A 27,534-nucleotide genomic window follows, 5' to 3' on the forward strand; every position below is an offset into this window, starting at 1 on the left:
AAAGAGAATAGGGAGTATACTCTTTGACATAAATCTTAGCCATATTTTTTTGGATCTGTCTTCTCAGGCAAGAGAAAAAAAGGCAAAAATAAACAAATGAGACCTAATTAAACTTAAAAATTTCTGCACAGCAGGGAAAGCATCAACAAAACGAAAAGACTACCTACTGAATAGGAGAATGTATTTGCAAACGATATGTCTGATAAGGGGTTAATGTCCAAAATATACAAATAGCTAATATAACTCAATATTTAAAAAGCAACAACCCAATTAAAGAATGGGCAGAAGACCTCAATAGACGTTTTTCAAAAGAAGACAAACAGATGGCCAACAGGCATATGAAAAGATCCTCAATGTCACTAATCATCAGGAAAATGCAAATCAAAACTACAATGAGATATCATCTCACACATGTCAGAATAGTTATCATCAAAAAGACAACAAATAATAAATGCTGGTGAGGATGTGGAGAAAGGGACACTTAGTTCACTGCTGGTGGGAATGTAAACTGGTACAGCCACTATGGAAAACAGCATGGCAGTTCTTCAAAAGACTAAATATAGACCCATATGATCCAACAATTCTATTCTTGGGTATATATCCAAAGAAAACGAAAACACTAATTTCAAAAGATATATACACTTCAATATCGTAGCAGCATTATTTACAATAGCCAAGATATGGAAGCAACCAAAGTATCCATCAACACATGAATGGATAAAGAAGATGTGGTAATGAATATATAATGGAATATTAGTCATAAAAAAGAATGAAATTTTGCCATTTGCAACAATGTGGATAGACTTGGAGGGTATTATGCTCAGTGAAGTAAGTCAGAGAAGGATAAATACTGTATGTTTTCACTTATATGTGGAATCTAAAAATTAAAACAAACAAATGCATATAACAAACCACAAACACACTCATGAATAGAGAACAAACTAGTGGTTGCCAGAGGGTGGAACGGCAAGATAGAGAAAGGGGATTAAGAGGTGCAAACTATTAGGTATAAAATAAATAAGATGCAAGGGTGTAATGTACAGTACAGGGAATATAACCAATATTTTATAATAACCTTAAATAGATTATAATCCATAAAATACCAAATCATTATATTGTATACTTGAAATTGTAAATCAACTATACTTCAACAACAAAAAAAACTAGATCTAATTATGGGTGTGGTGTTTGAAAGTAATAATACACAGGATTCAAGATTTAGATTATATATTATGTAATTATAAGTTAATAATTTATAGTTATATATAAATTATTATAAAATATAAATTCTATTTACAGTTAGTGTCAAAAATATACTTACCACTAAAGTGAACAGATGTGTAAGACTTCTATGCTGAAACAAACATTGTCAGGATTAAAGAAGATCTAAATAAATGGGCAAAGGGAGAAAAAAAATAGATGAGGAAGATTAAGAGGTACAAACTTCCAGTTGCTAAATAAATGAATCACTGATATGAAATGTACAGTGTGGGGAATATAGTCAATAACTATGTAATATCTTTGTATGATGACATATCATAATTAGACTTATCACGGTGATCAGTTTGAAAGGTATAGAAATTTCGAATCACTATGTTGTGTAACAGGAAGTAGCACAGTGTTGTAGGTCAATCATTCTTCTAGAACAAACTCACAGAAAAAGAGATCAGATTTGTGATTACGGGGGTGGGGGGGTAGGAAGGGGGAGACTGGATGAAGGCAGTCAAAATGTACAAACTTCTAGCTATAAGATAAGAACTGGGGATGTAATGTACAACATGATAAATATAATCAACACTGCTGTATGTTATAGATGAAAGTTGTTAAGAGTAAATTCTAAGAGTTCTCATCACAAGAAAAAAATGTTTCCTATTTCTTTAATTCTGTGTCTACATGAGATGATGGATGTTTACTAAACTTACTGTGATAACCACTTTATGAGGTATGTAAATCAAATCAGTACGCTGTACACCTTAAACTTATACAGTGTTGTATGTCAATTATATCTCAATAAAAGTGGAAGAAAGAGGGGCTTCCCTGGTGGCGCAGTGGTTGAGAGTCTGCCTGCCGATGCAGGGGACATGGGTTCGTGCCCTGGTCCGGGAAGATCCCACATGCCGCGGCGCGGCTAGGCCCGTGAGCCATAGCCACTGAGCCTGCGCATCCGGAGCCTGTGCTCTGCAACGGGAGAGGCCACAACAGTGAGAGGCCTGCGTACCACAGCAAAAACAAAAAGTGGAAGAAAGAAAGGAATGGAGGGAGGGAGGAAGGCAGAAAGGGAGAGAATGAGAGGGAGAAAGAAAGAGAGAAAGAATGAGAGAGAGAGACAGAGAGGGAGAGAGGGAGGAAGGAAGAAAGGGATAGATAAACTATGTTCATAGATTGGAAGGCTAAATACAGAACTGCAAAAACCAAAGAATATCCTTACCAATCTTGAAAAAGGGGATGGTCAGACAATTTCATTACCTGATTTCAAGATGGTATGATACTAACCATAAGGTTTAACAAATAGATTAATGCAACAGAATAAAGTCCTCAGAAATAGACTCACACTTCAACAGCATTAAGGTGCTAGGACAATTCAATGGGGGAAAGTTAAGTCCTTTCATCAAATGACACCATGGATAATGGATATCCATATGGAAAAAACTGAACCTTGACCCCTATCTCAGACTACACGTAAAAATGGATGCCAGACCTAAGTGTAAAAGCTAAACTCACGAGTTCAGTATCCAGAATGCATTAAGAACTTTTACAAAATGATATGAACCAAAAACCAAAAGGATACAGTGATACACTGCAATACTGTCCCCAATTATTCACTTCTCTCCCTACAGGAGGAGTATATTTCCTTGCCCACTTATACCAGTGTTGGCCATTTGACTTGCTTTGGCCAATGAAATACGAGTAAATGTAAAGCATGTCATTTCTGAACCAAAGCTTTAAGACCCATCATGTGGTTCTACCACTGCTCTTTTTTGCCACAAGACCAAAGCAGCAGCTTCTCCTTCAGCTTGGGTCCCAGAATGAAGACTTGGAGCAAATCTGAAGCATATCTGCCACTCACATGTAACTGAACAAAAAACAAATTTTTAAGAAGGAACCAAGAGGGTGGAGTAGAAGGACGTGCTCTCACTCCCTCTTGAGAGAACAACCGATTCACAACTAGCCGCTGAACAATCATCGACAGGAAGACACTGGAACTCACCAAAAAAGATACCCCACATCCAAAGACAAAGGAGAAGCCACAATGAGACGGTAGGAGGGGCACAATCACAGTAAAATCAAATCCCATAACTGCTGGGTGGGTGACTCACAGACTGGAAAACACTTATACCACAGAAGTCCACCCACTGGAGTGAAGGTTCTGAGCCCCACGTCAGGCTTCCCAACCTGGGGATCTGGCAACAGGAGGAGAAATTCCTAGAGGATCAGACTTTGAAGACTACTGGGATTTGATGGCAGGACTTTGACAGGACTGGGGGAAACAGAGACTCCACTTTTGGAGGGGACACACACAAAGTAGTGTATGCATCGGGACCCAGGGAAAGGAGCAGTGATCCCAGGGGAGACTAAACGAGACCTACCTGCTAGTGTTGGACGGTCTCCTACAGAGGCGGGGGGTGGCTGTGGCTCACCATGGGGACAAGGACACGGGCAGAAGAAGTTCTGGGAAGTACTCCTTGGCGTGAGCCCTCCCAGAGTCTCTCATTTCCCCCACCAAAGAGCCCAGGTAGGCTCCAGAGTTGGGTTGCCTCAGGCCAAACAACCAACAGGGAGGGAACCCAGCCCCACCCATCAGCAGTCAAGAGGATTAAAGTTTTACTGAGCTCTGCCCACCAGAGCAACAGTCTGCACTACCCACCACCAGTCCCTCCCATCAAGCCTCTTAGATGGCCTCATCCACCAGAGGGCAGAGAGCAGAAGCAAGAAGAACTACACTCCTGCAGCCTGCAGAACAAAAACCACATTCACAGAAAGACAGACAAGATGAAAAGGCAATGGGCTATGTACCAGATGAAGGAACAAGATAAAACCCCAGAAAAACAATTAAACGAAGTGGAGATAGGCAACCTTCCCGAAAAAGAATTCAGAGTAATGATAATGAAGATGATCCAGGACCTCGGAAAAACAATGGAGGGAAAGACCAAGAAGATACAACAAATGTTTAACAAAGACCTAGAAGAATTAAAGAACAAACTAACAGAGATGAACAATACAGTAACTGAAAACTACACTAGAAGCGCGCTTCCCTGGTGGTGCAGTGGTTGAGAGTCCGCTAGCCGATGCAGGGGACACAGGTTCATGCCCCGGTCTGGGAAGATCCCATATGCTGTAGAGCGGCTGGGCCCGTGAGCCATGGTCGCTGAGCCTGCACGTCCCGAGCCTTTGCTCCGCAACGGGAGAGACCACAGCAGTGAGAGGCCCGCGTACCGCAAAAACAAAAACTACACTAAAGCAATCAATAGCAGAATAAGTGAGGCAGAAGAAGAATAAGCGACCTGGAAGAAAGAATGGTGGAATTCACAGCTGCGGAACAGAATAAAGAGAAAAGAATGACAAGAAGTGAAGGCAGTCTAAGAGACCTCCGGGACAACATTAAATGCAACAACATCACATTATAGGGGTCCGAGAAGGAGAAGAGAGAGAGAAAGGACCAGAGAAAATATTTGAAGAGATTATAGTCGAAAAGTTCCCTAACATAGGAAAGGAAATAGCCACCCAAGTCCAGGAAGCACAGTGAGTCCCATACAAGATAAAACCAAGGAGAAACACGCCAAGACACACAGTAATTAAATTGCCAAAGATTAAAGACAAAGAAAAATTATTGAAAGCAGCAAGGGAAAAACAAAAAATAACATACAAGGGAACTCCCATAAGGTTAAGAGCTGATATCTCAGCAGAAACTCTACAAGCCAGAAGGGAGTGGCATGATATACTTAAAGTGAAGAAAGGGAAGAACCTACAACAAAATTACTCTACCCGGCAAGGATATCATTCAGATTCGATAGAGAAATCAAAAGCTTTACAGACAAGCAAAGGCTAAGAGAATTCAGCACCACCAAACCAGCTAGCTCTACAACAAATGCTAAAGGAATTTCTCTAAGTGGGAAACAAAAGAGAAGAAAAGTATCTACAAAAACAAACCCAAAACAATTAAGAAAATGGTCATATGAACATACATATCGATAATTACCTTAAACGTGAATGGATTAAATGCTCCAACCAAAAGTCACAGGCTTGCTGAGTGGATACAAAAACAAGACCCATATATATGCTGTCTACAAGAGACCCACTTCAGACCTAGGGACACATTCAGACTGAAAGTGAGGGGATGGAAAAAGATATTCAATGCAAATGGAAATCAAAAGAAAGCTGGACAACCTATACTCATATCAGATAAAATAGACTTTAAAATAAAGAATGTTACAAGAGACAAGGAAGGACACTACATAATGATCAAGAGATCAATCCAAAAAGAAGATATAATTATAAATATATATGCACCCAACATAGGAGCACCTCAATACGTAAGGCAACTGCTAACAGCTCTAAAAGACGAAATCGACAGTAAGAAGATAACGGTGGGGGACTCTAACACCTCACTTACACCAATGGACAGATCATCCAAAATGAAAATAAATAAGGAAACACAAGCTTTAAATGACACAATAGACCAGATAGATTTAACTGATATTTATAGGACATTCCACCCAAAAACAGCAGATTACACTTACTTCTCAAGTGCACACGGAACATTCTCCAGGATAGATCACATTCGGGGTCACAAATCAAGCCTCAGTAAATTTAAGAAACTTGAAGTCATATCAAGCATCTTTTCTGACCACAATGCTATGAGATCAGAATTGAATTACAGGGAAAAAAATGTAAAAAACGCAAACACATGGAGGCTAAGCAATACTTTACTAAATGACCAAGAGATCACTGAAGAAATCAAAGAGGAAATCAAAAAATACCTAGAGGCAAATGACAATGAAAACACGATGATCCAAAACCTATAGGATGCAGCAAAAGCAGTTCTAAGAGGAAAGTTTATAGCTATACCAGCCTAGCTCAAGAAACAAGAAAAATCTCAAATAAACAAACTAACCTGACACCTTAAGAAACAAGAGTAAAAAGAACAAACAAAACCCAAAGTTAGCAGAAGGAAAGAAATCATAAAGATCAAAGCAGAAATAAATGAAACAGAAACAAAGAAAATAATAGCAAAGATCAATAAAACTAAAAGTTGGTTCTTTGAGAAGATAAACAAAATTGATAAACCATTAGCCAATCTCATCAAGAAAAAGATGGAGGGCTTCCCTGGTGGCGCAGTGGTTGAGAGTCCGCCTGCCGATGCAGGGGACACGGGTTCGTTCCCCGGTCCGGGAGGATCCCACATGCCGCGGAGCAGCTGGGCCCGTGAGCCATGGCCGCTGAGCCTGCGCGTCCGGAGCCTGTGCTCTGCAATGGGAGAGGCCACGACAGTGAGAGGCCCGCATACCACAAAAAAAAAAAAAAAAAAAAAAGAAAAAGATGGAGAGGACTCAAATCAATAAAATTAAAAATGCAAAAAGAGAAGTTACAACAGACACCGCAGAAATACAAAGCATCCTAAGAGACTATCAGAAGCAACTCTACGCCAATAAAATGGAAAACATGGAAGAAATGGACAAGTTCTTAGAAAGGTATAACCTTCCAAGACTGAACCAGGAAAAAACAGAAAATATGAAGAGACCAATCATAAGTAATGAAATTGAAACTGTGATTAAAAATCTTCCAACAAACAAAAGTCCATGACCAGATGGCTTCACAGATGAATTCTATCAAACATTTAGAGAAGAGCTAACACCCATCCTTCTCAAACTCTTCCAGAAAACTGCAGAGGAGGAAGGAACACTCCCAAACTCATTCTATAAGGCCACTATCACCCTGATACCAAAACCAGACAAAGATACTACAAAAAAAAGAAAATTACAGACCAATATCACTGATGAATATAGATGCAAAAATCCTCTACAAAGTACTAGCAAACAGATTCCAACAACACATTAAAAGAATCATACAACATGATCAAGTGGGATTTATCCCAGGGGTGCAAGGATTCTTCAGTATATGCAAATCAATCAATGTGATACATGATATTAACAAACTGAAGAATAAAAACCATATGATCATCTCAATAGACGTAGAAAAAGCTTTTGACAAAATTCTACACCAGTTGATGGTAAAAACTCTCCAGAGAGTGGGTATAGAGGGAACCTACTTCAACATAATAAAGGCCATATACGACAAACCCGCAGAAACATCATTCTCAATGGTGAAAAACTGAAAGCATTTCCTGTAAGATTAGGAATGAGTCAACGTTGTCCAGTCTCACCACTATTATTCAACATAGTCTTGGAAGTCCTACCCACAGCATTCAGAGAAGAAAAAGAAATAAAAGGAATACCACCTGGAAAAGAAGAAGTAAAAATGTCACTGTTTGCAGATGACATGATACTATACATAGAGATTCCTAAAAATGCCACCAGAAACCTACTAGAGCTAATCCATGAATTTGGTAAAGTTGCAGGATACAAAGTTAATGCACGGAAATCTCTTCCCTTCCTATACATGAATGATGAAAAGTCTGAAAGAGAAATTAAAGAAACACTCCCATTTACCATTGCAACAAAAAGATAAAATACCTAGGAATAAACCTAACTAGGGAAACAAAAGACCTGTAAGCAGAAAACTATAGGACACTGATGAAAGAAGTTAAAGATGATACCAACAGATGGAGAGATATACCATGTTCTTGGATTGGAAGAATCAATATTGTGAAAATGAGTATACTACTCAAAGCAATCTACAGATTCAATGCAATCCCTATCAAATTTCCAATAGTATTTTTTACGGAACTAGAATAAATCATCTCAAAATTTGTATGGGGACACAAAAGACCCCGAATAGCCAAAGCAGTCTTGAGGGAAAAAACGGAGCTGGAGGAATCAGACTCCCTGACTTCAGACTACACTGCAAAGGTACAGTAATCAAGAGAATATGATACTGGCACAATAACAGAAACATAGATCAATGGAACAAGATAGAAAGCCCAGAGATAAACCCACGCACCTATGGTCAACTAATCTATGACAAAGGAGGGAAAGATATACAATGGAGAAAAGACAGTGTCTTCAATAAGAGGGGCTGGGAAAACTGGACAGCCAAATGTAAAAGAATGAAATTGGAACACTCCCTAATACCATACAGAAAAATAAACTCAAAATGGTTCTAAGAGGGAAGTTTATAGCAATACAATCCTACCTTAAGAAAAAGGAAACATCTCGAATAAACAACCTAACCTCGCACCTAAAGCAATTAGAGAAAAAACAAAAAAAACCTCAAAATAAGCAGAAGGAAAGATATCATAAAATTCAGATTAGAAATAAATGAAAAAGAAATGAAGGAAACAATAGCAAAGATCAATAAAACTGAAAGCTGGTTCTTTGAGAAGATAAACAAAATTCATAAACCATTAGCCAGACTCATCAAGAAAAAAAGGAAGAAGACTCAAATCAATAGAATTAGAAATGAAAAAGGAAAAGTAACAACGGACACTGCAGAAATACAAAGGATCATGAGAGACTACTACAAGCAACTCTATGCCAATAAAATGGACAACCTGGAAGATATGGACAAATTCTTAGAAAGGCACAACCTGCCAAGACTGAATCAGGAAGAAATAGAAAATGTGAAGAGACCAATCACAAGCACTGAAATTGACACTGTGATTAAAAATCTTCGAATAAACAAAAGCCCAGTACCAGATGGCTTCACAGGCGAATTCTACCAAACATTTAGAGAAGAGCTAATACCTATCCTTCTCAAACTTCCAAAATATAGCAGAGGGAGGAACACTCCCAAACTCATTCTATGAGGCCACCATCACCCTGATACTGAAACCAGACAAGGATGGCACAAAGAAAGAAAACTACAGGCCAATATCACTGATGAACATAGATGCAAAAATCCTCAACAAAATACAAGCAAACAGAATCCAACAGCACATTAAACGGATCATACACCATGATCAAGTGGGGTTTATTCCAGGAATGCAAGTATTCTTCAATATACACAAATCAATCAACGTGATACACCATGTTAACAAACTGAAGGAGAAAAACCGTATGATCATCTCAATAGATGCAGAGAAAGCTTTCGACAAAATTCAACACCCATTTATGATAAAAACCCTCCAGAAACTAGGCATAGAGGGAACTTTCCTCAACATAATAAAGGTCATATATGACAAACCCACAGCCAACATCGTCCTCAATGGTGAAAAACTGAAAGCATTTCCACTAAGACCAGGAACAAGACAAGGTTGCCCACTCTCACCACTCTTATTCAACATAGTTTTGGAAGTTTTAGCCACAGCAGTCGGAGAAGAAAAGGAAATAAAAGGAATCTAAATCAGAAAAGAAGTAAAGCTGTCACTGTTTGCAGATGACATGATACTATACATAGAGAATCCTAAAGATGCTACCAGAATATTACTAGAGCTAATCAATGAATTTGGTAAAGTAGCAGGATACAAAATTAATGCACAGAAATCTCTGGCATTCCTATACATTAATAATGAAAAATCTGAAAGCGAAATCAATAAAACACTCCCATTTACCATTGCAACAAAAGAAATAAAATATCTAGGAATAAACCTACCTAAGGAGACAAAAGACCTGTATGCAGAAAATTATAAGACACTGATGAAAGAAAACAAAGATGATACCAATAGATGGAAAGATATACCATGTTCTTGGATTGGAAGAATCAACATTGTGAAAATGACTACTACCCAAAGCAATCTACAGATTCAATGCAATCCCTATCAAACTACCACCGGCATTTTTCACACAACTAGAACAAAAACTTTCACAGTTTGTATTGAAATAGAAAAGACCCCGAATACCCAAAGCACTCTTCAGAACGAAAAATGGAGCTGGAGGAATCAGGCTCCCTGACTTCAGACCATACTACAAAGCTACAGTAATTAAGACAGTATGGTACTGGCACAAAAACAGAAAGATAGATCAATGGAACACGATAGAAAGCCCAGCGATAAACCCACGCACATATGGTCACCTTATCTTTGATAAAGGAGGCAGGAATGTACAGTGGAGAAAGGACAGCCTCTTCAATAAGTGGTGCTGGGAAAACTGGTCAGGTACATGTAAAAGTATGAGATTAGATCACTCCCTAACACCATACACAAAAATAAGCTCAAAATGGATTAAAGACCTAAATGTAAGGCTAGAAACTATCAAACTCTTAGAGGAAAACATAGGCAGAACACTTTATGACATAAATCACAGCAAGATTCTTTTTGACCCACCTCCAAGAGGAATGGAAATAAAAACAAAAATAAACAAATGGGACCTAATGAAACTTAAAAGCTTTTGCACAGCAAAGGAAACCATAAACAAGACCAAAAGACAACCCTCAGAATGGGAGAAAATATTTGCAAATGAATCAACTGACAAAGGATTAATCTCCAAAATTTATAAGCAGCTCATACAGCTCAATAACAAAAAAACAAACAACCCAATCCAAAAATGGGCACAAGACCTAAATAGACATTTCTCCAAAGAAGATATACAGACTGCCAACAAGCACATGAAAGAATGCTCAACATCATTAATCATTAGAGAAATGCAAATCAAAACTGCAATGAGATATCATCTCACACCGGTCAGAATGGCCATCATCAAAAACTCTAGAAACAATAAATGCTGGAGAGGGTGTGGAGAAAAGGAAACCCTTTTGCACTGCTGGTGGGAATGTAAATTGGTTCAGCCACTATGGAGAACAGTATGGAGTTTCCTTAAAAAACTACAAATAGAACTATCATATGACCCAGCAATCCCACTACTGGGCATATACCCTGAGAAAACCATAATTCAAAAAGAGTCATGTACCAAAATGTTCATCGCAGCTCTATTTACAATAGCCCGGAGATGGAAACAACCTAAGTGTCCATCATCGGATGAAAGGATAAAGAAGATGTGGCAGATATATACAATAGAATATTACTCAGCCATAAAAAGAAACGAAATTGAGCTATTTGTAATGAGGTGGATAGACCTAGAGTCTGTCATACAGAGTGAAGTAAGTCAGAAAGAGAGAGACAAATACCATATGCTAACACATATATATGGAATTTAAGAAAAAAAATGTCATGAAAAACCTAGGAGTAAGACAGGAATAAAGACACAGACCTACTAGAGAATGGACTTGAGGATATGGGGAGGGGGAAGGGTAAGCTGTGACAAAGCGAGAGAGAGGCAGGGGCATATATACACTACCAAATGTAAGGTAGGTAGCTAGTGGGAAGCAGCCACATAGCACAGGGAGATCAACTCGGTGCTTTATGACCGCCTGGAGGGTTGGGACAGGGAGGGTGGGAGGGAGGGAGATGCAAGAGGGAAGAGATATGGGAACATATGTATATGTATAACTGATCCATTTTGTTATAAAGCAGAAACTAACACACCATTGTAAATCAATTATACCCCAATAAAGATGTTAAAAAAAAGGGGGGGAGCAGAGTACACCACCCCAAAATATGCCCATTTGACAAAAGGATTATTTTGGACTTATTAATTTAAGAAACAGCAGACCCAGGAGAATCTTTCAAAACCAAGTAGAAAATGCCCTTTTAGGAGGTAAATTTACATCTATTAAGGATATCTCCAATTGTAAGGGTATGTTCCTCTCTGGACCAGGAATTGAATGATGACTAAATATCAAGAAAAGTTTGTTGGGACTTCTCTGCTGGTCCAGTGGTTAAGACTCCATTCTCCCAATGCAGGGGACGAGGGTTCAATCCCTGGTTAGGGAACTAGATCCCGCATGCTGCAATTAAGAGCCCGCATGCCGCAACTAAAGATTCCACAGGCCGCATCTAAGACCCAGCACAGGCAAATAAATAAATGTTTAAAAAAAAAAAAACAACTCAAAATGGATTCGAGACCTAAATGTAAGACTGGACACTATAAAACTCTTAGAGGAATACATAGGAAGAACACTCTTTGACATACATCACAGCAAGATCTTTTTTGACCCACCTCCTATAGTAATGGAAGTAAAAATGAAAATAAACAAATGGGACCTAATGAAACTTCAAAGATTTTGTACAGCAAAGGAAACCATAAACAAGATGAAAAGACAACCCCTAGAATGGGAGATAATATTCGCAAATGAATCAACGGACAAAGGATTAATCTCCAAAATATATAAACAGCTCATGCAGCTCAATATTAAAGAAACAAACAATCCAATCCAAGAATGGGCAGAAGACCTAAATAGACATTTCTCCAAAGAGGACATACAGATGGCCAAGAAGCACATGAAAAGCTGCTCAACATCACTAATTATTAGAGAAATGTAAATCAAAACTACAATGAGGTACCACCTCACAGCAGTTAGAATGGGCATCATTAGAAAATCTACAAACAACAAATGCTGGAAAGGGTGTGGAGAAAAGGGAACCCTCTTGCACTGTTGGTGGGAATGTAAACTGATACAGCCACTATGGAGAACGGTATGGAGGTTTCTTAAAAAACTAAAAATAGAATTACCATATGATCCAGCAATCCCACTACAGGGCATATACCTAGAGAAAACCATAATTCAAAAAGACACATGCACCCCAATGTTCATTGCAGCACTATTTACAATAGCCAGGTCATGGAAGCAACCTAAATGCCCATCGACAGCCGAATCGATAAAGAAGTTGTGGTACATACACACAATGGAATATTACTCAGCCATAAAAAGGAACGAAATTGAGTCATTTGTTGAGACGTGGATGGATTTAGAGACTGTCATACAGAGTGAAGTAAGTCAGAAAGAGAAAAACAAATATCATATATTAACGCATGTATGTGTAACCTAGAAAAATGTTACAGATAAACCGGTTTGCAGGGCAGAACTTGAGACAGAGATGTAGAGAAGAAACGTATGGACACAAAGGCAGAAAAACTGTGGTGGGGTGGGGATGTTGTTGTGCTGAATTGGGCGATTGGGATTGACATGTATACACTGATGTGTATAAAATTGATGACTTGTAAGAACCTGCATTAAAAAAAACAAAACAAAACCAAAAAAAAACTAATACTAAACTTTCTTTGGGTTATTTGTATGGAAATACGTTAATATAAATGTTTCAGACATTACATGAAATTTCTAAAAATGTTATATGTTCTGGTATAATGTTATAAGTCATAATTCTAGTTATTACTTTAAAATGTATATCTCAGAAATAACTAAATTTCCTTGTCAATTGCATTATTATGAACTTTCATCAAATCTTTTATCGTGGCCATTTTTAAGTCTCTTTTCATTTACAGACAGTTCTGGGTGTACTCTGATGCTTTCACAAAAATGTTCCTATAAAAGGGTTTCATCTTCAAGGAATTCATAGAAAAGACTCTGACAAGTACAGGTTTCTGGTAACTGACTATACTGCTGAACTGAATGAATAAGCATTTTCAGAACTCTAATGGAAAACTGATGAATTCATAAAAGTGCTAAGAAAGATCAAGATGAAAAAAAATTAATTACATGGGACTGAGTAAACTGATTAAAAAAGTAGTAAACAAGTATCATCCTTTGTACTGATATGAAACTATTAAATTATGCTAACAATGATAAGTTAAAAAAATAAAATAAGATGATAAAGTTGCCTGAATTTTCTACAGAACAAATCAGAGTATTCCGTAGACAAAGCAACACATTTTCTTAAAACTGTTTTAGGCCTCAACTGAGTAATAATAAAGAATATGTAAAAGGAAAAAAAAAATCTAAAAAAAAAATGTTTGTTGTTATAAATCACTTAAATTTTGTGGTGATTTGTTTCTATAGCATAATTTAGTGCAAGCTAACTATTATAGGAATGAACCAGCAATTCAGAGGAGTAAACCCAAAAACCTGTAAACATGGCTTAAACAGATAAAGGTTTATTTTTGTCACATAAGTACAAATCCAGAAGGAGATAATCCAAAGCTCCTATATAAATTATAAACTACATAATGTCACCAATATCCTCAACTCCCCAAATTTTATACTCTGCCATTCTTAGCTTGTAGTTTTCATTCTCCTGGTCATAAAATGGCTGCGACAGCACCAGACTGCAAGCTTCGTATGTCTCAGTAGCCAGAACTGGATCACATAGTTATCTGTAACTTCAAGGAGAGCTGGAGAATAGAGTTTTGACCTTTTAAGGTTTCCATACTTGAGACAGGAAGGAAAAAAAGATTTAGAAATAAAGACTGGGTCAGCATACATACAGTGCCTGTCACAGATGCCATTTCTACTTATGAGACTGGTAAAGGAGTCTGGAAACAAATCGAAATGTTTATATATTACCGGTGGGAATTATAAATTGATACAAGGATTTCATAATTTTAAAATATTTGTTCATGGTGAAAATCAATATATCATAGGCCTAGAAAACCTACTTCTATATATAGTCATCTATATATATTCTTATATAATACATATATATTTACTTTTATATTTAAATGAGGTATAATGAGGCCAACTTATTTCTTTTAATAAGCTAAAAACATCAGAGTGTATTTATGTACTAAGGGTAATTCTGTGGAACTTTTGTTTCAATAAATAAATAAATATATACACACACAAACACATACAACATGTATGTGTGTGTTTGTACCAGGTTATGATATATAATGTTACTTCTTACTGTGGGTTAAAAAAATTAACAGATATTGTCCTAGGATAACTCCTAACAGGTATTCAAAGAGACTCGTACACCGATGCTTATTTTGGCATTATTTACAATAGCAGGGCTTGGCAACCAGCAGACTCCACTGTACCGTAAAACTGGCTGAGTGGTTTCATCGTGGACCCCAACTGCAGAATGTTTAGGTCTATTCTTTTAGGCTAAATGGATGAAGGAAGCTGGGATAGGTCTCACCAGTTAATATGTATACTTCCACCTAATTCCATTTCGAGACAGATACATCACCCTCAGCTGTCTGTCCCTGTGCTTTTGGCACACTTTGTTCAGATAATATACATCCTGTTTTCTTCCAGACAGAAGAGGAGCTCAGCTGCACAGAAGAAGGCACAAGATCTGGACAATTCTACTCCATATAAAATTTTTCAATCTCTGCTGTTTTTAGCCACATCCCTTACTTCTTCATTCACAGCTACCTGTGCCTCCAATTCCTGTGCTTTTTTCGGTTTCTTTAGCACTAATCAGTCTTTTTTTCTATCACAATTGTAGAATTAGGTTTGGACTTTGCTTAATCAGTTTAGTTCACTAAATCAGTTGCCTTTTGTGTATTTGCCCTCTAGCTTTCAAAACTGTTTTGAAGTCTTTCATCTGCTGTTGTCTCCTCCCTTGTTCTTTTTGACTTTAACATAAAATTTTGACATAAAATTTACAAAGTACATTCATATTGCTGTGTAAACATCACCAATATCCATCCCCAGACCTTTTTCACTTTTCCCAAACTTAAAGTCTGTCCCCATTAAACAATAACTCCCCATTTCTCCCTCTCTCTAGCTCCTGACAACCACCATTCTATTTTCTGTTTCTATAAAGTTTCACTCAGTTCTAGGACAAATTCTTTGATTATCTCTGCCTCTTCATTTCTCTGTTCTCCCTTTCCAGAATTCCTATTATTTGCATAATGGATCTCCGAGCTATATCCTCTAATTTTCTAATCTTAACTTTATCTTCCAACTATTTCCTTAACTTTATCTTCCAACTATTCTACCGTATTTAAATTTCAGCTATCACATTTTAATTTCCATAGCTCTTTCTTGTCATCTTCTTGTTCCTTTTCCTATAGTGTCTGATTTTTGGATCATGGATGTAACATCTCATCTCTATGAAGATATTAAATAATCTTTAAAAAAAATTTTGTATACTTAACATAGTTAGAGATGTCAATTCTCCTCAAATTGATTTATAGAGTTAATGCAATCACAATCAAAATCCTAACAGGAATTTTTATAGATATAGACAAGCTGATTCTAAATTTTATATGGGAAGGTAAAGGAACTAGATAATTAAAAACAATTTTTAAAAGAAGAAAAAGTTTGAGGAAAAATATTAATTGATTTTAAGACTTACTCTAAAGCTTCAATAATTAAAACAGTGTGGTACTGGCAAAGAAACAGATACATAGATACATGGAACAAAAAACAGACTCCAGAAATACATCCATACAAATATGGTCAATTCATTTCTGAGAAAGGTGCAAAAGCATTTCAATAGAGAAAAGAGAATGTGTTTTTTAAAAGCAAATGGTGTTGGAACAACTAGACATCCATATGCAAAAAGAAAAAAAAAAGAAAAGAACAGAACCATGACCTAAGGTGCAAAGGACAACCTACACAAAATTAACTAAAAATGGTTTATGGATCTAAAGGTAAAACTAAAACCCCTAAAACTTTAAGAAGAAAAAAACATAGGAGAATTAATAGGACATTAATTTTTCTATTAGGTTCTGCTTCTTTTTTCTAAGTGAAAGACCATTTCAGAATCATAGGCTGATCTGATGACAGCCAAGCTCTTCTACTGCTAAGTAACTACAGCCCTCAACCTAATAAGGAAATTGGTTTAGAATCTGGGGACATTTTATTATTTTCCTGTCCCTCAATGCTGTCCCAATGATTCAATCTAAAAAACAGGGTAAGACATGCTATTACAAAAGAGATTTCAGAAGAAAGTGAACCTATCCTACAGGCACTGCATAATATATAATTGTATTATGAGATAAATATACAATTTTTAATGTTGTTTGTGCTTAAAGTCAAACATCAAGAAAAGTCTGGTAAACACTGTGTGGTCCACTGCCATGTCTGCAAAAGTATCTTCTCGTGATGAGTATTTTATACTTTAGAGTAAGATTCTCCCCAAACACCCTACCACAAACTGTTCTAATAACAAAGGGTATTTCTCCCTTAAATCCCTTGAACAAAATGTACTAAATAAAAACGTAAGGAAGAGATGTAAGCTGAAAGGAAATACCCATAGTGCATTGTGGTGGTGTTGCTATTAAGTCAAAGGACACTGATTAACAGTAAAGACAAATTCTAAAAGAAGATTAAATAAAGCCTTTTACAACATGATTTCTTAACTTGCTGATTTTACAAGACAGTCATACTTCTTTAAAGATCAAGGGTCTACAAATGCTTTCCTCCATTATATTCCAATTTATTTTTATTATCTCGCAGCTGTTCCACCCTTCTCTGGCAAGGGCAATCCAATTTCTCTGGAGAAAAATTCCACCACAATCAGGACATAGTTTAGATAGGGCTGGCTCCACTCCAGTGGTAAGCATAAGGCCCAAATCTGGCTACTCAGTGTTTTTTATTCAGGTATCCACAGTGAATGGTTCATGTCATGCAAACTGGACCACTGACTTAATTCTAGGACTTTTGTTGGAGGGACCAAGAAAGAAGTGTTTCCTTCTGAACAAAGACAGAATGTGTAAGTCGCCGTGTTTTGTATCATGTGTTTCCCCTATTACCACTGGCCCATAGCTATCTGGACTAAGGATGAACATCTGACCCAAAGTGAAACTTCTAGCAAGCCAGTAGCCTATTACAAGATCTGGTTCAAGAATTCTACCCAAAAGAACGTTCTATACTAGATAGTGACTAATTTAACCAATCAAATTCTCTCTCTTACAGAATTTGAAGGTATGAGAAAGAAAGCATGAGTGAACTGGGCTTTCATACTTATCATTTCTCCTCAATCCTCCACAACCCCTATCCTCTCAGGACCTACCCTCATCTCATGAAAAAAACAGAAGCACACAGAAGGAATTCCTTCATCTTCTCACAGTCAAGCTTATAAAACAACTTGCATTCATTTTTCTCTTCTTCCTGTTAGAAACAAAGTACATCCCTTTCAAAGCAAAGGCAAATGATCTATTTATGCGATGGATCCCTTCCTTTTCAAAAACATTTCCTTCCTTTTCAAAAACTACACTCTTGGGCTTCCCTGGTGGCGCAGTGGTTGAGAGTCCGCCCACTGATGCAGGGGGCACGGGTTCGTGCCCCGGTCCGGGAGGATCCCACGTGCCGCGGAGCGGCTGCGCCCGTGAGCCATGGCCGCTGGGCCTGCGCGTCCGGAGCCTCTCCGCAACGGGAGAGGCCACAGCGGTGAGAGGCCCGCGTACCGAAGGAAAAAAAAAAAAAAAACTACACTCTTTCATATACCTTATCCCATTCCTATGCCATCAGTTCCCTGGAATCAAGGGATGGTCTAGGCCTAGATCACCTATCAACATGCAAACATGCTCATTATTTTCCACATTAAAAAATCTCCTTCTTAAAGGATGGTCTTCTCAATAAATGCTTGGTCAATTATACCCACATGGAAAAAAAAAGAATCTTGAACACTACCTAAAACCCCAAACAAAAGTCAAATTCCAGGTGAACTGCAAATCTAAATGTGAACGGCAAAACAATAGTACTTTCAGAACAAAACTATGGGGGAACATCTTCATAACTAGGATAAGCAAAGCTATTTTAAATAAGACACTGTTAACATTAGTTTATTTCATGTATATAATATTATTGTCTTTTCCCCCATAATTGTTCCAAATCTCTATATTTTTAAAAGATATACTAAATAATCAGCTTTTCCCTCTGCTACCATCATTTCCCTCCCACTCTCTTCCAGAAAAACCACTACCTCGAAGTTGGTTTTTTAAAAATATGGAATAATCTAGCTATTCATTAGTAGAACAGATAAAATAAATGGTGGTTAATCATACAAGGCACAACTATATAGTAGCTAAAACATACCAAAAAATCTAAAGAAAGGGCTTTTTTTTTTAATCCAATCAAAATGTAAACTTGTGGTTAAGTTTTATACTCCTTTGTATTTCTCACAGATAAGAGTGCCCATATTTCCCAAATCCAAACTTAAGATAGTCAGGTAGAACAATATAGAACCTAAATATAATACTTGGAATCATACTTACCCTGGATGTTCTGGGAGGTGTTTACTGTACCCACAAGCAACAGAGTAACTGAATATCAGAGTAAACAATCTATATCTAATACATCTATATTGTTGACTGTAAGAATAGCTATCAGCTAGGACTCAATTATTCATCATACTTAGGCATTTCAGCAGCCTTTTTACACTAACTTCGAAACTTCTAGACAAAAGTATGAAAAGTATGAAACTTAAACTTCCTCTTTCTTCCTAATGCTTTCTTCCATTTGCAAGGAGCCCAACTGATATAATATTCCTGACCTTTATCTACCCCAGGGATATAGGTAAATCTGGAGAGAAAAACTGGATATACTTAACTGTTTTAACCTCTCAATTGGTTCAGAACTCAGGGAAGGAATAGAAGTCCTTCTAAACCTCACTGAACAAAACATTTTTTAAACAAGGTGAGAAACGTAAGCTTTATCCCTTTTAACAAAGTATATTATCATTGACCCTCATGAAAATGAAACTTCCAAAAATGACTACAAAATTGTACTATATAAACATAAAAACTATAAAAGAACAAAATTCCAATTGATGAATTCACTTTGTTCTTCTCTGAAAAAATGTAGCTTATAGGCTTAATATTATAGAGTTGAATTTCAGATAACCTGTTAATGAAAACATTTAACAACAGCTTGAACAATACATGTATAGAAGTGGACTGAAAAAAGGCCAGAAGCCTACATCTATAAGGAGAAGCTCATTAAAAAAAACCTAGTTTTACGGTTTATGTACCTTCTGTCAAGCTCTGACACTTACTAGCTTACAAGCTACTTAAAAATTTTGAGACTTTTTCCCCATATGTAAAAGTAGATAATTAAGCCTCCATTGCTGGGCTATTATAAAATAGGGTGACAAAACATATAAAATACATTCAATATTTGCTAAATAGTAGGTACTCAGTATAATGTAGCCATCATCATCGTCATTACTAACTTGCCTAGAATCACACAGCTATAACTAGTTCCAAAAACTTTTTTCCTTCCTTTGAAAATGCTTAATAAAATTATATACAGAGTGTAAAACTTGGAAAATATATAAAGTATATAGAAAAAAATTAAAAGATCACTATTATCCTCAAACCTTGTAATAATTACTGTTAACACGCTGGCATATTTTCTTCTATCTGTAGAGAGCCTTCTTTTAGGTGTAGAACTGAATCATGCTGTATAATAAAGTTGGAATTTTTTCTTTTGTACTTAAGTTTTATCATGAGCGTTTCCCCATTTGATGAACACATAATTTTAATGACATACAGATAATAATTTAGTCCTTTCTCTATTGTTTTATATTAAGTTGGTTCTAATTTATCCACTAGAATGGATAAACATATATATCTTTGAACCTATGTTTTTTCCCTCACAGGAGGTCTTAAGCCATGTGGCAGTATCTGTTTTCTCAGCCAAGTCCCTACTATTATTACACATGTTGACATTCAAGTCCTGGTTTGCATCTGGAAGAAAGAATCCATTTATACTTTATATATCTTTAGCTATTGATATTGAATCTTAGCATTAAATACATTACATTGCCATAGCAACAAAATAAAGGTTAAGGGCTTCCTCATGTCTACTGTCTGCTGTGCAAGCAAAAGACCAAGTCTGAGACTGGAAACTCTTCAAGAGCAGAAACAAGAAATTGAATCCTATGTATCTGACTTAATGTTTCTGAATTCACTTTATATTCCATATACTTTAAAGAAGTAACGAAGGACACAGGAATATAACAACCTTTAACACCTAAAAAAAGATATGAAGAATTGACATTTGAGGCACCAATGCTTCCCTGCATCCTGAAGAAATGGCAATAGGATGAACATAAGTGCTCAGTGACACTTTTTAAAATTGGAAAGTTAGGACATGATTCAAAACATGATCTGATAGGCACAATACCTGAAATGAAAAACCCGAAGTTTATGACTTCCATAGCAAATACATACAATTCACGTCTTGTTGGGCTGAGAGAAAATGAGTAAGAGAGCAAGGTACCTCTATGGGACCTAACTGCTCCAATAAAGGTAGTTAATAAGCACTGGATACACAAAAACACTAAAACCTACAAAATGCTCAAATATCAAATCAGGACCAAGTACTCTCAATCCAGGTTTACAAGGAGGAATAGGTATTGACCTTTCTTGGAGAATATGAAAGAATCTACGGTATAAAGTTATAAATCATGATACAGAATCATCTAAAAGCAAGTTGCATACCAAAATATAACTGTGACTGTTAGAAACCCCCACATTCAATGACAGCAATTAAAAATTCATACACTTTACAGAAGATTAAAAGATGCTTATTTCCCCAAAGAATACACAGACTTAGGAATTACAATGTATGCCAGGGAAGTATGTTGCAATAAAAATCAATCAAAAAGTAATTTCAAATTGAAAAAAGAGAGGCATAGAATATATCATTTTTAGAAAAGGGAGAAGCAGAAAATTAAGGGTTGGGAGTCAATGATGAGTAGCCTATGCTAGAAGCACATGATTGTCAGGTGCATTTCTCAGAGGGTAAGAAAAATAAGCAGATAAAATAATAAATTCATGAAACAAGTATTTATTGAGCACTGACCATGTGCCAGGCATTTAGGGGAATACAGCAGGAACAAAATAAACTAAAATCCCTGTCCCCATGGAGTTTACACTTTGTATTCAATAGTGTAAGGTGTTATTGAAAAAATAATAATAAAGCCAGGAAGGGGATAGAATTTGGGGACACAGTAATTTTTCATAGGATAATTAGAGAGGGTGACATCTGAGTAAAGTAGCTGAAGTAGTGAGCCATGTGTTATCTAGGGACAAGCATATTCCATGCAGAGGAAACAGCCAGTGAAAAGAAGCATGCCCTATGTGTTCAAGGAACAGAAAGGAGGCCAGTGTTACTGTAGTGTAGAGTGAGGAAGACAGTGGTAGGATATGAAGTCAAGGGATATAATGGGGGCAGGCACACTGTTTACGGTCTTGAAGAGTCATCGTAAATCATGAGGCTTTTATTCTGGGTGAAAAGGGAAGCCACGAGAGGGTTTTTGGTAAAGGAATGAAATGACCTGACTTGCATTTAACAGGATCACCCTGGCTGGCTGTCTAAGAAGACTAATGGCTATCGTGGCAAGGTTAGAAGCAGGGAGACTATTTAGGAAGCAGCTGCAGTGATCCAAGTAAAAGATGATGGTAGCTTGGACTTGGGAGGTAGCAGTGAAGGTAGTGCATACTTATCAGATTCTGGATTTATTCTAAAGGTAAGGACAGACAGAATTTGCTGACAGATTGGAAGTAGGGATGAAGAGGGAAGGAAAAGACAAGAATGACTCCAGGGTTCTTGGCCTAAACACCAGGAAGAATGGAGTTATTACTAAGAGGGGAAGATTGCAAGAGGTGAGGTGTGAGTGGAAAGGGAGGAGATCTGCTTATATTTGAACATGTTACATTTGACAGGCCTATGAGGTGTCAGGTAGGCAAAAGGATATGTAAGTCTGAAGCTGAAGAGAGAAGTTTGGAGTGGAGATGCAGTTTATGAACTGACAATGTACAGATCGTATATTTTTTGTATAAACAATTTAATATTAAAATATAAACCCACTGATGTTTTCCACCCATATTTTTCCAATTTTAAAATGCTGAGATTTCCTTCCTGCCTATCTACTCTAGACTACTAAATTACAAATTATTTAGGATAAACATATTAAATAGCATACAAAAAATGAGAAGCCAAAAATCCAATTAAGGAGAAAGAAGTATAAACAAACTACACCAAGGAGTAAAGGGATGAATAAGGAAAAGGAAGGTGGTGAGAGGCATCATGGAGGAAGCTATGGTACATGCTATATTTAAAACAGATCAGTGATTTGTGGTTGATGCTACCTGAGTTTAAGGGCACAAAATTCCACATGAAGAGAAGTCTCTTTAATTAAAAAAAATTTTTTATTTTTGGCTGTGTTGGGTCTTCGTTGCTGCACGCGGGCTTCCTCTAGTTGCAGTGAGCAGGGGTACTCTTCGTTGCGGTGCATGGGCTCCTCATTGCAGTGGCTTGTCTTGTTATGGAGCACGAGTTCTAGGCACGCGGGCTTCAGTAGTTGTGGCACACGGGCTCAGTAGTTGTGGCTCACGGGCTCTAGAGCACAGGCTCAGTAGTTGTGGCTCGTGAACTCTAGAGCGCAGGCTCAGTAGTTTTGGCGCACGGGCTTAGCTGCTCTGCAGCATGTGGGATCTTCCCGGACCAGGGTTCAAACTCGTGTCCCTTGCATTGGCAGGAGGAGTCTAAACCACCAGAGAAGTCCCGAGAGGTCTCTTTTAAATCATATTCTAGATAACAAGTGAATGAGAGAAGCTCCTGTGTAAATGGACTGGAACTATTTTTTCCCACTCCAATCCAACCTATACCTGACTGCTAATCTTCCTACATACATGCAATTTTGTTTTTACCTTCTCTTATGAGATAAGGTTTGGAATTATAGTTAATTTCATTCATTTTATTATCTCCCCTGTCAGAGCTCGTTATCTAAAGAACTCTGAACACAGGAAATGATTTTCAATGAGCAACTATTTTTAAAATTCTCCCAATATTTGTATACAAATAGTACCATTCTAGAGGTATAAGAGAGAAATGAGTTAATTTCATAGAATAGATGCCAGCAAAACCAGCAGCACCTGGGAACTTGTTAGAAAAGCAAACTCTCAGGTTCCACTCCAGACTTACTAAATCAGAAACTTTGGGGCCGGGGCCCAGCAATCTGCATTCACAAGCTCTCCCAGTGATTGCTACATGCTAAACTTTGAAAACCTCTAGCTTAGAACGTTAAACTCAATTCTCTCAAGGAATGTCAGTTGAAAAAGGCTACTAGACTATAAAATCCTTGAACGTAGGAACTTTATTATGTTTCACTTTTGACTGCCTTATGTAACTGGCATTTAACCCACATTCAGAATTTTTGAATAGTTAAAAAAAAAAAGAATCAGAGGTACCCCCTCCCTCTAAGTTTCCTTGTTTTTCTACATTCTATCATACCAAGTTACAAGCACAACCTTTATCCTTCCTTTCTAGCCCTCCCTATTCTATAGAACAGGTAATGTCTTTCCAATCAGAATACCATATTCTAACTTTTAAAGCAATTCTGTGGATGTTATGTCAAGTCACATTTCACAGCAAGAAAAACCCTTCAGAAGATTATTTCTCCAAGGGCATCAATTTACACATGAGAAAATTAAGGCCTGGAGATATCACATGACAAGCACATCCTTACAAAAGTAGAGAGACACTAAAAGATAAAATTGTTATCTTCAGCCAACCTTATCTGGCCTGAGTCAAAATAGCCAGTTTATTAGATTTAAATAAAGTAAGATGTTAGACTGAAGGACAGAATCATTTTAACTTTACAACCGCTTTCTGGGAATAAAAATAAATATAACATCAAAATCCATCACTTATTTATTTTTATTTATTTATTTATTTATTGGCAATAGTGTGTGCCCTTTTCTCATTCCTCGATCTATACATTAACTGTGGGAAAAAACGATCCCTAACATTAATAAGAATGCTATCAGCTATCTAGTGAAACGGCATGCAATGCCAGAGTCTAGTCCTCCACTGTCATATCAGTTCAATACTAAGTTTCCTAGAAACTAATCTCAAGACACTTTACAACAACAGTTTCATTCAGGTAATGTGGCAATTTTTCTGACCAACATGTATCTTCCTGGTTATACTCCATCCAACACAGAGACTGCCTAGAGAAAGCCAGAGTGAAGCTCCTTTGATACTTTGTGTCTCAAACTAAAAACAAGTTTAATTGTACTCTAATCTTATTTCACAAGGATTCAGAAGCAATTTATAAGCAACATACTGATGATTAAATAAGGTAAGGGGATATAGTGCTATTGAAGGCAGCCTACTATATGTGGAAAGAATATGGACTTAGGAGTCACAAAGATCTGCAGGATTCAAGGTTTTGTGTGTGTGTGTGTTGTGTGTGTGTGTGTGTGTGTGTGTGTGTGTGTTGTAAGACCTGTTAAAGGGCTTTTATTAAAAAATTTTTTAATTGAAATATAGTTGATTTACAATATTGTGTAATTTCAGGTGTACAGCATAAAAATTCAATATTTTTTCAGATTTTATTCCATTATAGGTTATTACAAGATAATAGGTATACTTTCCTGTGCTATACATTAAATCCTTGCTGCTTATCTATTTTATACATAGTAGTTTTTAATCTGTTAATCCCATACCCCTAATCTGTCCCTCCTCACTTCCCTCTCCCCTTTTGGCAACCATTAGTTTGTTTTCTATGTCTGTGAGTCTGTTTCTGTTTTGCATACACATTTATTTGTATTATTTTTTAGATTCCACATATAAGTGATATATAGCATTTGTCTTTCTCTGTTTGACTTATTTCACTAAGATTAATATTCTCTAGGTCCATGTTGCTGCAAATGGCAGTATTTCATTCTTTTTCATGGCTGAGTAACATTCCATTTTGTGTATGTATACGTATATACACACTACATCTTCTTAAGCCATTTGTCTGTTGACGGGCACTTGAGTTACTTCCATGTCTTGGCTATTGTAAATACTGTAAATATTGCTGCTATGAACACTGGGGTGCATGTACCTTTCAAAATTAGTGTTTTCATTTTTTAAGGATCTATCCCCAGCACTGAAATTACTAGATCATATGATAGTTGTTTTTAGTTTTTTGAGGAACAAGGTCTCCCTTTTCTCCACATTCTCTCCAACATTTATTATTTGTAGACTTTTTGAAGATAGCCATTCCAAGAGGTGTGAGTTGATACCTCATTGTTCTGATTTGCATTTCTCTAACAATTAGCGATATCTACTCAAGTCTTCTGTCCATTTTTTGATCAGATTGTCTGTAAGTACATGGGTTTACTTCTGAGCTATTACATTCCATTGATCTGTGTGTTTTTGTGCCAGTATCATACTCCTTTGATTACTGTAGCTTTGTAGTATAGTCTGAAATCTGTGAGCGTTTTACCTCCAACTTTGTTCTTTCTTCTCAGGATAGCTTTGGCAATTCTGGGTCTTTTGTGGTTCCATATAAATTTTAGAATTATTTGTTGTAGTTCTGTGTGGGTTCAAGTTTTAATTCTAGTCCTTACTTGCCCGCACATAGGATAGAAGCCATAATATTAGTATACTGCCTCATACTGTTGATATCTAGTCTTCAGTTATTTTAAAATACAAACTCCTTAAGAATAGGACCTATGTTTTATGTTACCTCTGCATTCCCCCGCATTATATTCACTTAGGTGTTCAATAAATATTTACTTAACTAATATGGAATAGATTTTAATATATCAGATAAACTTCCTACCTAATAGGTACCCTTGCTTCCAGATGCCAGCTCCCAAAGCACATCACCCCCAACTAGCTTAAGAAAAATCTGATTTTGTCCAATTCCATTTTAAAACCTTCCAAGGCTTCCAGCCCTTAAGCAGTTAAGGAGAAGTTCCTGACAAGACAAGAATTTCTCTCTTATAACTCAGACTTACCTCTGAGTAGGTACTACTCAAGCTCCAGGAATGTTCTTCCCATGCCCCTATAAACTCCCCCTCAATAGGCTAACGTCTACTAGTCATCCAGGCCTCAGTTTATAAGCCATTTTCTCTATCAAGGTCCCTGATCATAGCTCTCCAACCCTCAGCTAACAGTTAGATGTCCTGCCTCCCTAACTTGATAATACATTCAACTTACCATCTAATACTATAATGAACTGTTTAACCTGCTTCCTTAATTATGTGGTAAACTTGAGGACAGGATCATACCACTTTCAATTTTATATCCACCGTTTACTACAGTTACTGGCACATAAAACACCTTTAATTAATACTATTTATTGAGCATAATGATAAAGTCCTGTGTTCTCAACAACAATAGTTTCCAATTTGAGAATATAATCATGTTTATTTCCCTGTTTGCTTGTAAAGAACTGAGAGACAAAAACACCTGGCTGCCTAATAGATTAAAGAAAAAGATTCTGGGGCTTTATTCAGCACACACATTTACTATGACACAAAAAGCAAAATCAGCGTTATATTTTTCAAAGAACAGAAAAAATATTTCACAAGTACTTGCAACCAATGGGGGACCTGTTTTCTCTTGGCCCCATCCCCAGAGGTTACAGTTTCCAAACTGGATTTGATCCTCAATTAAAACAAGCAGAGCCATGGATAATGAAAGAAGAAACAGAAAGAAGTTGCTGCTCAGATTGGAATGCCATCCTGGGACTAAAAGGTGACAAGCACCTGTTACAGATGACTGAAAAGAAAAACGAACCTGCATTCCTGATAGGCCAATGGAACCACAAAAACAGCCCTGGATGTCCTCTCTCTAATTTCTCATTACAGTGGCCCTCCATATCCATGGATGAGAAACCAGCAGATATGGGAGGCTGAATGTAATGGACTTGAGCATCCACAGATTTTGGCATCCACACTGGGTCCTGGAACCAATCCCCTGCAGATATAGAAGGATGACTAT

The 27,534-nt window shown here is 37.0% G+C and overlaps 1 protein-coding gene across 7 annotated transcripts in view; it reads right to left on the reverse strand.

Annotated features, from left to right (window-relative positions):
- Positions 1-27,534, reverse strand: part of ANKIB1 (ankyrin repeat and IBR domain containing 1) — a 159,237-nt gene that overhangs the window by 113,434 nt on the left and 18,269 nt on the right. The window contains exon 2 of one of the 7 annotated variants that reach the window (XM_079932121.1): positions 1,322-1,386. The exons of the other annotated variants lie outside the window; for them this stretch is intronic. The gene's annotated coding sequence lies outside the window, so the exon portion shown is untranslated. The remainder of the gene's footprint in view (positions 1-1,321; positions 1,387-27,534) is intronic. 7 annotated transcript variants of the gene reach the window in all.

Source organism: Stenella coeruleoalba (assembly GCF_951394435.1).
Source record: "Stenella coeruleoalba genome assembly, chromosome: 9".
Lineage (NCBI taxonomy): Eukaryota > Metazoa > Chordata > Mammalia > Artiodactyla > Delphinidae > Stenella > Stenella coeruleoalba.